Here is a 10,186-nt window from a genome sequence, read left to right on the forward strand (position 1 = left end):
CCCCTCTAGCTCAACCACACAAATAGTACACCAAAACTAAAGAATTTACTAAACTAATTAAACTAAAGCATTTTACAGTCTTAGTATAGGCGATAGAAAAGACACTTAGAAGCGATAGAGACCCCAGTACCGTAAGGGAAAGATGAAATAGCAGTGAAACAATCAAAGCGACAGACAGCAAAGATCAACCCTTGTACCTTTTGCATCATGGTTTAGCGAGAACAACCAAGCAAAGTGAACTAAAGTTTGCCCCCCCGAAACCCAAGCGAGCTACTTTCAAGCAGTTAAAGAGAGCGAACCCGTCTCTGTTGCAAAAGAGTGGGATGACTTGTCAGTAGAGGTGAAAAGCCAACCGAGCTGGGTGATAGCTGGTTACCTGTGAAACGAATCTAAGTTCCCCCTTAATCCTCCCTACCGGACATCCTGAACCCTAATGAGATGATTAAGAGCTATTTAATGGAGGGACAGCTCCATTAAAAAAGGACACAACCTCGACTAGCGGATAATTCTTACTACTGATCCTACCGTGGGCCCTAAAGCAGCCATCAAAAAAGAGTGCGTCAAAGCTCCACCACCTAAAAATACCAAAATAAGATGATTCCCTTATCACAAACAGGTCAACCTATGAATATAGGAGAATTAATGCTAAAATAAGTAACTCAGGGCCACACCCCTCTAACGGCGCAAGCTTACATAGAAACATTATTAACAGACCTAGACAGATACAAAAACCCCTACAAGACCACGTATTAACTAACCCTGTTAACCCGACTCAGGAGCGCCTATAAGAGCGATTAAAATCTGTGAAAGGAACTCGGCAAATTAATAAGGCCCGACTGTTTACCAAAAACATAGCCTTCAGCAAATTAAACAAGTATTGAAGGTGATGCCTGCCCGGTGACTTAGGTTTAACGGCCGCGGTATCCTAACCGTGCAAAGGTAGCGCAATCAATTGTCCCATAAATCGAGACTTGTATGAATGGCTAAACGAGGTCTTAACTGTCTCTCACAGATAATCAGTGAAATTGATCTCCCCGTGCAAAAGCGGGGATGTGAACATAAGACGAGAAGACCCTGTGGAACTTAAAAATCAACGACCACCGCGAATCCTCAATCAACCCCACTGGGGCCACTACCATCGCAGAGCCTGGTCGATATTTTTCGGTTGGGGCGACCTTGGAGGAGAACAAATCCTCCAAAAACAAGACCATACCTCTTTACCTAGAGCTACCCCTCAAAGTGCTAACAGTGACCAGACCCAATATAATTGATTAATGGACCAAGCTACCCCAGGGATAACAGCGCAATCCCCCTCAAGAGCCCATATCGACAGGGGGGTTTACGACCTCGATGTTGGATCAGGACATCCTAATGGTGCAGCCGCTATTAAGGGTTCGTTTGTTCAACGATTAACAGTCCTACGTGATCTGAGTTCAGACCGGAGCAATCCAGGTCGGTTTCTATCTATGACACACTCTCCCCAGTACGAAAGGACCGGGAAAGTGGGGCCAATACCACAAGCACGCCCCCCCCCTCTAAGCAGTGAAACCAACTAAACCGTGAAGAGGGCCTTCCCCCACCACTTTCAATCCTAGAAAAGGACCAGCTAGAGTGGCAGAGCCCGGCAAGTGCAGAAGGCTTAAGCCCTTTCCCCAGAGGTTCAAATCCTCTCCCTAGCTTCACCCATGATTCAAATAACAACACTAAGCTGCCTCGTTATATCCCTCCTATACATCATCCCAATCCTGATTGCCGTAGCCTTCCTAACCCTAGTAGAACGGAAAATCCTAAGCTACATACAATCCCGCAAAGGCCCTAACGTTGTCGGGCCTTTTGGCCTACTTCAACCATTTGCGGACGGACTGAAACTATTTACCAAAGAGCCCATCCGACCCTCTACCTCTTCCCCACTTCTATTCATTCTGATACCAATACTAGCCCTTGTCCTAGCCCTCACCACTTGAGCACCACTACCACTCCCATTTCCCCTAGCAGATCTAAACCTCGGAGTTCTCTTCCTAATAGCCATGTCAAGCCTAGCCGTCTACTCAGTCCTATGATCAGGCTGAGCCTCGAACTCAAAATACGCACTAATCGGAGCCCTACGGGCAGTAGCACAGACCATTTCATACGAAGTGACACTGGCCATAATCCTGCTATCAATAATCATACTAAGCGGAAGCTACACACTCAGCTCCTTTGCCGTCGCACAGGAGCCTCTATACTTCATTTTCTCCTCATGACCCCTAGCAATAATATGATACGTATCCACCCTAGCAGAGACAAACCGAGCTCCTTTTGACCTCACAGAGGGTGAATCTGAGCTAGTCTCAGGGTTTAACGTTGAATACGCCGCAGGACCCTTCGCCTTATTCTTCCTAGCTGAATATGCGAACATTATGCTAATAAATACACTTACAGCCATCATATTCCTAAACCCAAGCGCCCTAGGGCCACCCACAGAACTATTCCCCGTCATCCTAGCCACAAAAGTCCTCCTACTATCTTCTGGTTTCTTATGGGTCCGAGCTTCATACCCACGATTCCGATATGACCAACTAATGCACCTACTATGAAAAAACTTCCTACCCCTCACACTAGCTCTGTGCCTCTGACACATCAGCATACCTATCTGCTATGCAGGCCTACCTCCTTACATAAGGAAATGTGCCTGAACTACAAAGGGTCACTATGATAAAGTGAACATAGAGGTATAACAGCCCTCTCATTTCCTGTTGACCTTAGAAAAGTAGGAATTGAACCCACACAAGAGAAATCAAAATTCTCCATACTTCCCTTATATTATTTTCTAGTAGAGTCAGCTAATCAAGCTATCGGGCCCATACCCCGAAAATGATGGTTTAACCCCCTCCTCTACTAATGAACCCTTACGCGACCCCAATCATAACCTTCAGCCTCATCTTGGGCACCACAATCACAATTTCCAGCAACCACTGAGTTCTGGCCTGGACAGGACTGGAGATCAACGCACTAGCCATCATTCCCCTAATTGCCAAATCCCACCACCCACGAGCAGTAGAAGCCGCAACGAAATACTTCCTAACCCAAGCAGCTGCTTCCGCCCTGGTCCTATTCTCTAGCATAACCAATGCCTGAGTCACCGGCCAATGAGACATCACACAAATAAACCACCCAACCTCCTGTCTACTACTGACAGCAGCAATCGCTATTAAACTGGGCCTAGTGCCATTTCACTTCTGATTCCCAGAAGTACTACAAGGATCGCCACTAATAACAGCCCTGCTACTCTCGACCCTCATAAAATTCCCCCCACTAACCCTGCTCCTACTAACATCCAAATCCCTCGACCCAGCTCTACTCACCGCCATGGCCCTAGCCTCAACAGCACTAGGAGGCTGAATAGGACTGAACCAAACACAAACACGCAAAATCCTAGCCTTCTCGTCCATCTCCCACTTAGGCTGAATCGCCATCATCCTAGTTTACAGCCCCAAATTGGCCTTACTTACCTTCTACCTATACACAATCATAACATCAGCCGTATTCCTAGCCCTTAACAAAATCAAAGCCCTTAACCTATCCATGATCACAACCTCATGAACAAAAACCCCAGTGCTAAACGCCACCCTAATACTAGTACTTTTATCCCTAGCAGGCCTCCCCCCATTAACAGGCTTTATACCAAAGTGACTTATCATCCAAGAACTAACTAAACAGGAAATAACACCAGCAGCCATGGCAATTGCCATGCTATCACTGCTCAGCCTCTTCTTCTACCTACGCCTCGCATACCACTCAACAATTACCCTTCCCCCCAACTCCTCTAACCACATAAAACAATGATACACTAGCAAAGCCCCAAGCACACCTACTGCGGTCCTTGCCTCACTATCAATCCTCTTACTTCCCCTGTCCCCAATAATACATGCCATTGTCTAGAAACTTAGGATAACACCCCAAACCGAAGGCCTTCAAAGCCTTAAATAAGAGTTAAACCCTCTTAGTTTCTGCACATTAAGACTTACAGAATATTAACCTGTATCTTCTGAATGCAAGTCAGACGCTTTAATTAAGCTAAAGCCTCCCTAGACAGATGGGCTTCGATCCCACAAAACTCTAGTTAACAGCTAAATGCCTAAACCAATTGGCTTCTGCCTACAAAGACCCTGACGCACCCTAGTGCGCATCGATGAGCTTGCAACTCAACATGAATTTCACTACAGAGCCGATAAGAAGAGGAATTAAACCTCTGTAAAAAGGACTACAGCCTAACGCTTCAACACTCAGCCATCTTACCCGTCACCTTCATCAACCGATGACTATTTTCCACTAACCATAAGGATATTGGCACCCTGTACCTCATCTTCGGGGCATGAGCAGGAATAGTCGGCACCGCACTCAGCCTATTAATCCGCGCAGAACTAGGACAACCAGGAACTCTCCTAGGCGACGACCAAATTTACAATGTAATCGTTACCGCTCACGCCTTTGTAATAAGCTTCTTTATAGTCATACCCATCATGATCGGAGGATTCGGCAACTGATTAGTCCCCCTCATAATCGGTGCCCCCGACATAGCATTCCCGCGAATAAACAACATAAGCTTTTGACTCCTCCCCCCATCATTCCTCCTCCTACTAGCCTCATCCACTGTAGAAGCTGGCGCCGGCACAGGCTGAACTGTCTACCCTCCCCTAGCAGGTGACCTTGCCCACGCCGGAGCTTCAGTAGACCTGGCTATCTTCTCACTCCACTTAGCCGGTATCTCCTCCATCCTTGGGGCCATCAACTTTATCACCACAGCCATCAACATAAAACCCCCCGCACTCTCACAATACCAAACCCCACTATTTGTCTGATCCGTACTAATTACCGCCATCCTACTCCTTCTATCACTCCCCGTACTCGCCGCCGGTATTACAATATTACTAACTGATCGAAACCTAAACACCACATTCTTCGACCCCGCTGGAGGAGGAGACCCAATCCTGTACCAACACCTATTCTGATTCTTCGGACACCCAGAAGTCTATATTCTGATCCTACCGGGGTTCGGAATCATCTCACACGTAGTCACGTACTACTCAGGCAAAAAGGAGCCCTTCGGCTACATGGGAATAGTCTGAGCCATACTATCCATCGGCTTCCTAGGATTCATCGTCTGAGCTCACCACATGTTTACAGTAGGAATAGACGTTGATACCCGAGCCTACTTTACATCAGCCACTATAATCATTGCCATCCCTACCGGAATCAAAGTATTTAGCTGACTAGCCACCCTGCACGGAGGAACAATCAAATGAGACCCCCCCCAATACTATGAGCTCTAGGATTTATCTTCCTATTTACCATCGGAGGATTAACAGGAATCGTTCTTGCAAACTCTTCCCTAGACATCGCCCTGCACGACACGTACTACGTAGTTGCCCACTTCCACTACGTCCTATCCATAGGCGCCGTCTTTGCCATTCTAGCAGGATTTACTCACTGATTCCCACTACTCACTGGGTTTACCCTACACCAAACATGAGCAAAAGCCCACTTCGGGGTAATATTTACAGGAGTAAACCTAACGTTCTTCCCCCAGCACTTCCTAGGCCTAGCAGGAATACCCCGACGATACTCGGACTATCCCGACGCCTACACACTATGAAACACCATTTCCTCCTAGTCCTAGGACTTAGAGAAACTCCAGTACTAAAAATAGTAAACACAAGCAATAATTTCATATACTTCACTCTCACTCACCACTCAACTATCAGCTAACCACACCCCCGTCCACATAGCTTAACACAAAGCATGGCACTGAAGTTGCCAAGATGGCATAAAACATGCCTGCGGACAAAAGACTTAGTCCTAACCTTACGGTTGGTTTTTGCTAAATATATACATGCAAGTATCCGCGCCCCAGTGTAAACGCCCTCGACCACCTACCCCCATACAGGCCTTGAGGAGCGGGTATCAGGCACACCCAAGTAGTAGCCCAAGACGCCTCGCTAAGCCACGCCCCCACGGGTATTCAGCAGTAATTAACATTAAGCAATGAGTGCAAACTTGACTTAGTTATAGCAACAGCCTAACTTCAAGGGTTGGTAAATCTTGTGCCAGCCACCGCGGTCATACAAGAAACCCAAATCAACCGTCCTATTGACACGGCGTAAAGAGTGGTAAAATGCCTATCCTAGCTAACTAAGATCAAAATGCAACTGAGCTGTCATAAGCCCAAGATGCACCTAAACACACCATTAAGATGATCTTAGGAACTAACGACTGATTTAAACCCACGAAAGCCAGGGCCCAAACTGGGATTAGATACCCCACTATGCCTGGCCCTAAATCTTGATACTTACTTTACCGAAGTATCCGCCAGAGAACTACGAGCACAAACGCTTAAAACTCTAAGGACTTGGCGGTGCCCCAAACCCACCTAGAGGAGCCTGTTCTACAATCGATAATCCCCGATTAACCCAACCACCCCTTGCCAACACAGCCTACATACCGCCGTCGCCAGCCCACCTCGAATGAGAGCACAACAGTGGACACAATAGCACCCCGCTAATAAGACAGGTCAAGGTATAGCCTATGGAGTGGAAGAAATGGGCTACATTCCCTATTCATAGGGCACACGGAAAGAAGCGTGAAACCACTTCTGGAAGGCGGATTTAGCAGTAAAGTGGGACAATAGAGCCTACTTTAAGCCGGCCCTGGGGCACGTACATGGTTAAACATGACTGTTAGTAGTGTGGCGAGCCATAGTGGGAAGGCTAGGGCTATGTTCATAGATAGTTGGGTGGTTGGGGTGAATGTATATGGAAGGAGGCCTAGAAGGTTGATTGTAAGAAGTATGATTATTAGGGATGTAAATATTATGGCTCATTTGTGGCCATTTTTGTTGAGTGGGACTATTAGTTGTTTTGTGATTAGGTGAAGGAGTCATGTTTGGATAGTAGAAAGGCGGTTGTTGATTCATCGGTTGTTTGGGGACGGGAATAGTAGGGCTGGGAAGAGTAGGGATAGTAGGATTAAGGGGATGCCAAATAGATTGGGGCTGGAAAATTGGTCAAAGAAGCTTAGGTTCATGGTCAGGATCATGGTGTGGGTTTGGTAGTGAGGGAGGTCTTATTTGATGGGGGGTTGGTTGTGGTGAAGGCTAGTAGTTTTGGTTGGATGAGGAGTGCTAGGGTTAATCAGGTTATAATTATGATTGAAAATCATGGTGCGGGGTTAAGCTGTGGCATATCATTAAGGAGGGGGAAGTCCCTCTTTGGCTAGCTTAAAAGGCTAGTGCTGTTGCATAGCTTCTTAATGATTAGGATGATGATAGAAGGGACGATCAGGCCTCGAAATGTGGGAGTGGGGTTGATTCTACTACAATGGGTATGTAGCTGTGATTAGCCCCGCAAATTTCTGAGCATTGTCCGTAAAAAATCCCAGGCCGGGTGGTAATGAATGAAGTTTGGTTTAGTCGGCCTGGGATTGCGTCTGTTTTAACTCCGAGCGTTGGGACTGCTCAGGAGTGGAGTACGTCTCCTGCAGTAATGATCACGCGGATGGGGGATTCTATTGGGATAACTACGCGGTGGTCAACTTCTAGCAGTCGGAAGTGGCCGTTGGGTAAGTCTGGGGTGGGCACTATGTAGGAGTCGAATGATAGGTCTTTGAAGTCTGTGTATTCGTAGCTTCAGTATCATTGGTGGCCGATGGCTTTTAGGGTGAGGTCTGGTTCGTCGATTTCGTCCATTATGTAGAGGATTTGTAGGGATGGGAGGGCGAGGAGTACCAGGACGATAGCAGGTAGGATTGTCCAGATCAGCTCTACTTCTTGGGCGTCTACAGCATTGGACGAGAGTTTTTCTGTTAGTATGTGGGCTAAAAGGTAGAGAACTAGGCTGCAGATAGCTAGGGCAACGATTAGGGCGTGGTCGTGGAATTCAACGAGTTCTTCTATGATGGGTGATGAGGCGTCTTGGAATCCTAGTTGGGAGTGGTTGGCCACATGAGATGTACAGGATTTTTACCTGTGATTTAGTCTTGACAAGGCTATGTAATTGGTTTACTAACGTCTCATAAGAAAGAAGCATGAGCGGTTAACCTCCTGGGAGACCCAGAAAACTTCACCCCAGCAAACCCGCTAGTAACCCCACCACACATCAAGCCAGAATGATACTTCCTATTCGCCTACGCCATCCTACGTTCAATCCCAAATAAACTAGGAGGCGTATTAGCACTGGCCGCCTCCGTACTGATCCTATTCCTAATCCCATTCCTGCACAAATCAAAACAACGAGCAATAACATTCCGACCACTCTCCCAGCTCCTATTCTGAGTACTAGTCGCCGACCTCCTCGTCCTAACATGAGTAGGAAGCCAACCCGTCGAACACCCATTCATCATCATCGGCCAACTCGCTTCAATCGCCTACTTCACTATCCTCCTATTTCTCCTCCCCGCCGCAAGCGCCCTAGAAAACAAAATACTCAACTGCTAAATACTCTAATAGTTTATAAAAACATTGGTCTTGTAAACCAAAGATTGAAGTCCAGAGAGTGCACTGGCACCACTGGGGATGCAGTGCATTGAGTCCAGAGAGTGCACTGGCACAACTGGGGATGCACTTCAGTGAGTCCAGAGAGTGCACTGACACCACTGGGGATGCAGTGCAGTGAGTCCAGAGAGTGCACTGGCACCACTGGGGATGCAGTGCAGTGAGTCCAGAGAGTGCACTGGCACCACTGGGGATGCACTGCAGTTAGTCCAGAGAGTGCACTGTCACCACTGGGGATGCAGTACAGTGAGTCCACATAGTGCACTGGCACCAGTGGGGATGCAGTACAGTGAGTCCAGAGAGTGCACTGGCACCACTGGACATGCAGTGCAGTGAGTCCAGAGAGTGCACTGGCACCACTGGGGATGCAGTGCAGTGAGTCCAAAGACTTCACTGGCACCACTGGGTATGCAGTGCAGTGAGTCCAGAGAGTGCACTGGCACCACTGGGGATGCACTGCAGTGAGTCCAGAGAGTGCACTGGCACCACTGGGGATGCACTACAGTGAGTCCAGAGAGTGCACTGGCACCACTGGGGATGCAGTGCAGTGAGTCCAGTGAGTGTACTGGCACCACTGGGGATGCACTTCAGTGAGCCCAGAGAGTGCACTGGCACCACTGAGAATGCACTTCAGTGAGTCCAGAGAGTGCACTGGCACCACTGGGGATGCACTGCAGTGAGTCCAGAGACTGCACTAGCACCACTGGGGATGCGGCGCAGTGAATTCTGTGAGTACACTGGCACCACTGGGGATGCAGTGCAGTGAGTCCAGAGAGCTCACTGACACCACTGGGGATGCAGTGCAGTGAGTCCAGAGAGTGCACTGGCACCACTGGAGATGCAGTACAGTGAGTCCAGTGAATGCACTGGAACCACTGGGGATGCAGTGCAGTGAGTCCAGAGAGTGCACTGGCACCACTGGTGATGCAGTACAGTGAGTCCAGTGAGTGCACTGGTACCACTGGGCCTGCAGTGCAGTGAGTCCAGAGAGTACACTGGCACCACTGGGGATGCAGTGCAGTGAGTCCAGAGAGTGCACTGGCACCACCGATGATGCAGTACAGTGAGTCCAGTGAAGTGCACTGGCACTACTGGGGATGTAGTGCAGTGATTCTAGAGAGTGCACTGGCACCACTGGGGATGCAGTGCAGTGAGTCCAGAGAGTGCACTGGCACCACTGGGGATGCAGTGCAGTGAGTCCAGAGAGTGCACTGGCAGCAGTGGGGATGCAGTGCAGTGAGTCCAGAGAGTGCACTGGCACCACTGGGGATGCAGTGCAGTGAGTCCAGAGACTTCACTGGCACCACTGGGAATGCAGTGCAGTGAGTGCAGAGAGTGCACTGGCACCACTGGGGATGCACTGCAGTGAGTCCAGAGAGTGCACTGGCGCCACTGGGGATGCACTGCAGTGAGTCCAGAGAGTGCACTGGCACCACTGGTGATGCAGTACAGTGAGTCCAGAGAGTGCACTGGCACCACTGGGGATGCACTGCAGTGAGTCCAGAGAGTGCACTGGCACCACTGGGGATGCAGTGCAGTGAGTCAAGAGAGTGCACTGGCAGCAGTGGGGATGCAGTGCAGTGAGTCCAGAGAGTGCACTGGCACCACTGGGGATGCAGTGCAGTGAGTCCAGAGAGTGCACTGGCACCACTGGGGATG

At 48.7% G+C, this 10,186-nt stretch overlaps 1 long non-coding RNA gene across 1 annotated transcript in view; it reads right to left on the reverse strand.

The window, feature by feature from the left end:
• LOC310901954 overlaps window positions 1-10,186 on the reverse strand; it is a 23,891-nt gene continuing 13,705 nt past the window's right edge. Inside the window, exon 2 of the long non-coding RNA XR_014586333.1 lies at window positions 1-714. This is a non-coding gene — a long non-coding RNA (uncharacterized lncRNA). The remainder of the gene's footprint in view (window positions 715-10,186) is intronic.

This window comes from Anser anser (assembly GCF_964211835.1).
Source record: "Anser anser genome assembly, chromosome: 6".
Classification (NCBI taxonomy): Eukaryota; Metazoa; Chordata; class Aves; order Anseriformes; family Anatidae; genus Anser; species Anser anser.